This window comes from Pinus tabuliformis, chromosome 1_2, assembly GCF_031772625.1.
Source record: "Pinus tabuliformis cultivar Carrire ecotype Pingquan chromosome 1_2, CPIR1, whole genome shotgun sequence".
NCBI classification, from domain to species: Eukaryota; Viridiplantae; Streptophyta; class Pinopsida; order Pinales; family Pinaceae; genus Pinus; species Pinus tabuliformis.
In genome coordinates, this window is record NC_142298.1 from 824,423,216 (window position 1) to 824,430,694 (window position 7,479).

Below are 7,479 nucleotides of genomic sequence, written 5' to 3' on the forward strand. Positions count from 1 at the left end.
GAAGGTGGTACTACATGCACAGGGTCCCTACGAGCCCTCGAATGGTCATAGCTATGTCCCAAGCCAGATCCATAAAACTTAGATCTGGTGTTGGTGCAATCCTGTCTCATATGTAGAACCAATTCCATAGATATAATCTTTGCAAATTAAATGGGGACTTGGTCATGGTGGGGGAACTAGCCCCAAGCTGAAATTAATAGACCATAAACAAAATGGGTCACATCAACATTATTGAAATATTTAGCAGAATTAAACCAGCATCTCTAGTATGAAAATCTAGAGGGATGTAAAACAACTCTCCATGGAAATCAATGTTCTTTGTGGCATATTTCACCGCCTTCGAAGTATGTGGGCCTCTAACCTCCAACCTCCTAATCCTATGTATGGAATATAGAAGGTGGCTCTATGGGCCAGCCCCCTGGTATGTCTCAATCAATGTGTTGATGTTATCTAACATTAAAGAAAAATTATGGGTAGTAGGTGAGCTAGCAGAGATTTTATCCATCTCTCATGTGATCCATTTCTGATGGGCCCTAATATCCTCAACTGTGATACTGGCTATAGCATCATTCCACGAAGGGATCGATATTGCACTGTGATCCTCATCTTCTCCCTACTAAGTGTCTACAAATCATAAACGTAATTTAACATATATAAAAAAAATTGGAAGCATAATAACATATACATTATATTCAAACACATCAATTGAAGATGATTTAAAAAATAAAGACAATTTCAAGACATAAAATAAATAAATAAAAAATAAAATAAAATAAAAAAATAAAAATTTAAAGAGGATTTAAAATGCACAAGGTGTAACTGCAACAAGTGAAGAATGTCCACTATTGATAGAAATATCATCAACAAAGACAGAAACTACCTCTGACACTCTCACTAGTGTTGGAGGGAGGATCTATGAGTGGAACAAACACTCTATTTGGGATACATGATCTATCTTGAGCCCAACCATGTATAGTAGATCCCCTAACACTCTGACGAGTTGTGGTTGGGATGAATATGGGAGATGGCTCTACAAATTACATATAAACTAATCCAAGTAAAAAAATGTTGACAGGAAAACCATTTATAAACTAAAGTAGAATAATCTAGGTTGAAGTCCTAAACTTTAGAGTCTTTTTTTTGATAAATTGTTAACCAAAGTATTGAGCTCCATGTAAACACAATAGAAAGAAGTGATCAATTCTCACTTACATTTTTTCCCATTTCTAAATAATGCATTTTATTCATAGAGTAGAGAAATGTAAACATATGTAAAAAATTGAAATAAACCTATTTGCAAAACTGATAAAACTTCATGACAACCAAATACTCCATAAGACAAGTTATTATAATGTTTGACTTTGACTGTACATGACATGTACTAGGTGTAAGAACATGAAGACAATGTTTATGGTGCAACACACTACATAATGAAACAATATGGTAAAAATTAGAAAAGAATCAAAATGCGTGTATTCACTTTAAATGCAATTTTCATCATGGTTTTAATATATGTATCAATGATACACTGTTGAAACTTGAACACACACACACATATATATGTTATAGTTATGATATGTTATGTTATATAGTTAAATAAAAATATAGGAAGTGTAAGTTACAAAATCATTACTCAACTAATAAATTTAATAAGGGTGGGAACTAAGAGGTATATAACTGTCATATCTTTATATTAAATAATTCTACAAATATGAGTAGTGGAAAATTACAGTTTATAGATAAACTTGAGTCTTAAAAAGTTGTTGAGCATCACCCATCTTATGTTATTATGAAAAGCGCATTATGTTAAATAATTATAAAACTATGTTAAAGGTTATATGTGTGTGTCTATGAGATGTTATAGCTATAAAGTATAATATATATATGTGTGTGCGCTATATAGATCTTATATATAATTATATTGTAATTATATAGTTATATTTAGTTATAGTCATATAGTTATGTTATGTCTTTTATATATATGTATGTTAAATATTAAGTTATTAAGTTATAGTTATATTAAAAACTAAGTTAGTTAAATTATAGTTATATATGATAGTTAGGTTCTGTATAACTTTATGTTTTGTTATATATATAAAATAAAATTTAATTAAATAAAAAAAAATAGTCTTACATTTTTAATTTAGTTAGTATTTTATTTAAGTACAATTAATTTTTTAAAACAAATTACTATATTTTTTATTAAAAATATATTTAAATATAAATTAATTTTAGTTTAAATTAAAAAATGAAATAAAAATTCTTATTTGATTTAATAGAGGCACACCATGAGAAACCATATTCATCATGCCAATCTAAATCTCCTAATCTATTTATTTATTGGTTATATTTTAGTTGTTTTCTCTATTGGATTATTTTGGGGCATATTTATGGTCAAATTTGTTTGAAATTTAAAATACATTTAAAACAACAAAAATTCAAATTTTTTTTTTAAATCTATTTCACTAAATTCATAAGAAAAAAAACTTGAAAACTTAAAATAATTAAAAAATAAAAAATTTACGATAGAAAATATTCATAATAAACATGTTACCATTGCATATATCTTATACAATGAAAAAAAAAAAACCTAAATTATATATTCTAAGTGGTTTTCAAGGGTTTTCATGGTGGTTTTCTATGTTGTTTTTGGTTTTCAAGGGTTTTATCGATGATTTTCTTGATTGATTTGCGTGGTTTTCAAGGGTTTTATTCGTGGTTTCTTGTGGTTTTGATAGTGGTTTTTGTGCTTGTGTTTTGTAGTTTTTGTATGATAGATTTTGTTTTCAAATTAATTTATTTTGTTTTGTAATCGCAAGAAACTACCTTCTCTTGAGCCTTTGGGTCATTGACGAGGTTGATGGGCAGCTAGATTGAGTTCCTCCATCTCATTCGAGCTTAGAAACCTTTCGTCAACTTCCTTTTTTCTTGTGGTTTGCACAAAATGGCTTGTGTAGACCGCGACCTGGGGTTTTTAATAAGAAATAGGGCTCGATCAACCCATAACACTCGATTGAGCCATAGAACTCGATTGAACAATATAGGTCAATCGAGACCTAACTAAAGTTTAAAAAAAAATCGATGGAGCTATTTTTAAGTGCCTAAGCAGCTCAATTAAGTGCTTAAAATTGCTCGATCGAGCATCCTTTTTTCACCAAAACACACCGTCACTTTGCCAAAAAGTGTAACCCAGCTCCGTGTGCTCACCCTGCTACCATTACAAAGATTTCGTGGTATAATTTATCATTGTTTGGTAACTTTTTACACCTTAAAAATTATGTTTAGTCACTCCATGTTTTTCATTCATATGCTATGTTTCTTTTTTGATGTTTTTATATGTATGAAGTCTACTAAAATGTTTTGTAGCTAGATCCATTTGTTATTTTGTGTTTGTTTATGCAATGCAAATTTTTTGCATTGTTTTATTCGTCTATCAAATTTTCAAAACCTATGATTAGTAAAACAAGATTAGAAATTAGTTTACCTCGACATGTATTTTATTTATGCATAGACTTTACCTTTGCACATGCCTTGCTTTTATACAGTGTGTAATTACATACATCCTTCTCTCGCACAAAAGCATTGGAAATATTTCTCAGTGGAATTTATCAAATTTAATAAGTCCTTCCAATTAAATAATTAGTCTTAATTTAAAATAGATTGACTATTTTCGGCTCTATGTTTGTGTTGCATGCGTCTACCTCATCATACATTTTAATTTCTTCCAATATATAAAATATTTTGACTTCTTAATGATTCTAAGATATTGTTGAAGTAGTCAAATTCTACTTACCCTTTTACTTCTACACATACTTTATCTTTGCATAAGGTTTATTTCTTCATAGATTTTTCCTCCACACATGCAATTATTTTGCATAGTCTTTAATTCCATACATTCTCTAGTGCACAACACTACCCCTTCTACACACATTCCCAATTCTACATGTGCGCACCCATTTCCATCTCCACACACTTCTTCCATATATCTCATTTCCATCTCCACAAACTGCTTCCATACATCTCGACTCTGCACAACACTTCCTCCGCACAGGTACTACTCCACACAAGTGTTTTCCCACAATTGTCCTTTCTTGCGTGCTTTCCTACTCAATGTTATCAATTGCTTGCTTCTATGCACCTATTGTCACTTCAAATATTTATCATTGCTTGATAGTTTTTTACACCTTAAAAATTATGTTTAGTACTCCGGATTTTTTATCTATATGCTATGTTTCCTTTTTACTTGTGCAATGTAATTTTTTTGCATTGTCTTATTCTTTTATCAATTTTTGGAACCCTCATGGTTTAAAGTGGGCCACTAGCTTCTTTGCATCTATTTCCCTTGTTTCTTCTTCACATTTTTAGTTTTTCCATTCATATTTCATTTGTCCATGTTTCCCACTTATATTTTCATATTTGAAATGTAATGCAAAATGAGTATAAACAAGTAATTATTGTTCTATTCATATTGGCATGTTTGAAATGTAATAAAAAGTGATTATAAATAACTAATTAATTTTCCAATTATATTTCCATGTTTGAAATATAATGGAAAGTAGATTCATTAATATTCATTTTTTTTATCATTTTTATTCATCTATAAGATTTTTATTTTCGATCATATTCCCCTATTAAAATGTAATAGAACATAAATACAAACAATAAATTACTTTTTAATCATTATTTCCATTTACTCATATTTTAACCTAATATAAAATATAATAAAAAAATAAAAATAAATAAATATTTTTTTTTCCTTCAATTACTCCATGCTCACCTTCACCCACGTTCCTCTGATCTTTACTTTCCACGGGCGAAGAGATTCTGTTGCTTTAAGTCATCGGTCGGTCAATTTTCTCAGGACAAAACAATTAAGTGTCTATTTCATCTTTATTTTTTTATTTTCACTCTTTCACATTTTTATGATTATTAGCGAGGATGAAGGATAAATATAAAAAATTGTAAAAACCCAAAACCAACACATATCCATTAAACCACATCCTCAAAACTACCTTTCATAAGAATGAATAAATGGGACCAACAACCAGATCTTCGCACCGATTGTCTTCGCCGGTCAATCACGGCTCTTTGTCGTCTCTTTTTATTTTATTTTCCACGGTCTCCCACTTATTCTTGAAGGGATAAAGTGGAAAAGCACACGGGATTCTTCCACTCCACAAGTTGGATAAACAAATTCAATAAAACAAGCATAGCATTGTGGTGAGAATAAAGTAGTATGTTTAAATAAACCATTTACATATTGAAAAATATTAAAGTGATCGAAAAAAAAAAGGTTGTTACTTACGATTTTGATAAGCTACAACAAAGTATTATTATTTTGTAAAAAGGATTAGTTTGGTTGACAATGGTTTTATAGCAGGTTAATAAATTTTTTATTTTCTCTGAGATAATTATTTATAAATTTATAATCCATATTGATTTTTTAGATTATTATTAAATATAATATATTAATTTTATTTTAAAAATTAAATAAATTTTATTTTTTTAAATAATTAATTTTGTCCACGAATTTTAAATAAATAGTGATTAGATATTTTGGTAAGGCACTCTTTAATGTCAAGTCACTAGTTCAATCCCCCGTTTCTCTCGGGGTGATATGTTCCACGTGATGAAGATGTAGTCTTTAGTTAAGGCACTTCTTGATGTGAAGTTACTGGGTCAATTCTCTGCCTTAATTGGGGTGATATGTTGGACATAATGAAGATGTAGTCCTCCCAAACTTACAAAAAGAAAATCAATTAAATATTTGATCTTCTTATCAAATTCCATATATATATACATGTGATCTTCTTCACATATTCCTAAATAATTTTATTTCACCAATTGCTAATTTTAAACGGCTAAGTTAAACAATGATGCATCCGTGCTATTTATTCTCTCAGATAGATTGGTTTTCTCACCTTGTCCTGAGGACAATCCTTACAACGTGATTAATCAGAAAGACTGTTTTCTATATGGATGTAATATTAAAAAAGTACCAATTCTCTTAGATTGATTGGTTTTCTCACCTTGCCCTAAGGACAATCCTTACAATGTGATTAATCCGTAAGACGGTTTTCTATATGGTTGTAATATTAAAAATGAACCAAAGAGAACAGAATGAGTGAGGTTATAGATGTTTTATAATGCTTTTAATTAAAACTAACCAAATGTGTATATTTATTTATGGCTTTAAACATACATGTTTAAGTCATATATTACTTTTTTAAAGTAATGATAGTAATAATTGGGCCTCGGTGCACCCTATAGCCGAGTATAAGGGAGATGTTCTCAAGTAATGTTATATTTAAAAATAATATTTAATAATACTTATATTAACAAATAAAAAAATATCAATAAAAGAAAAAAGAAAAAAACAATGTTATGAATTTTATAGATGACATACAAACATAATATTATTGATATTATATAGTATGTAAAATATTTAATGTGAGTTATAAATCAAATATTTCAATATGCTTGTTGAGTAAAATATTTTAACCTAGAGAAAAAGCTAAAAAATCTTTATTCTATTAACAAATAATTCAACTTTTAAAATATATATATATATATATATATATATAAACATCTCATATTTAAAAAAATATTAATAACAAAAATAGTCTGAATATATGTTTTTTCATTTTGAATATGAGAAGGCATGTATTAACATTTTAGTGTGTAGAATGTGAATCATAAATAAAATATTTCAATCTTAACTACCTATATATTATATAAAATATGTGAAAAAAAACTTCATATATTAAAACATTCCATTAGTGTGTTCCTCAAAACCATCATAGATCTATCTTAAGCGTGGATCTACTAAGAGTTGAGAGGAATCAAATCTCTTTAGGTGCAAACTCTTTGTCAAGTTTTGTATTCAGAAGTAAGTTTTCATATTGAGAGGTTTGATCTCTCTAGTAGCTTGGTATATTTAGAGTTAATATGGATCTATTCTAGCTTAAAATAAAGTTATAATTTAGTTAATTTTTATGTTTTTTTAATCATCGTAATGTGAGATGTATCATGAAGTGCCTTGATGGTTATGACTGCCCTACTATATTCTGATGTTAAATCATCATTTTTACATAAAGTAAATTTAAGAATGATATAATAAGTTACATAACATAACAACCATTGTTTCAGTATATTAACATAAAGCTCCCTATTGTAATCTTACATATTTTTCATCGTTCATGAATTAGGCTACTTAATCACCCATTTGATAATGTAAGTGTCAGTATCATGTAAGGAAGAAACATCATTAGAATGAAACAATAGGTAAACACATCATTGGACACCGATATACCCTAGAAACCCCATAGGGAAAAACAAGCAAACGTTTAATTTTATTAAATGTCTTATGATGGTATTGACCCCTCACTCAATGGTTGTAAGGAAGTTTATCCCTTGACCATTGTCATAAAATATTACAAAGAAATATAATATTAAATACACCATAACTAGCTAGAATCT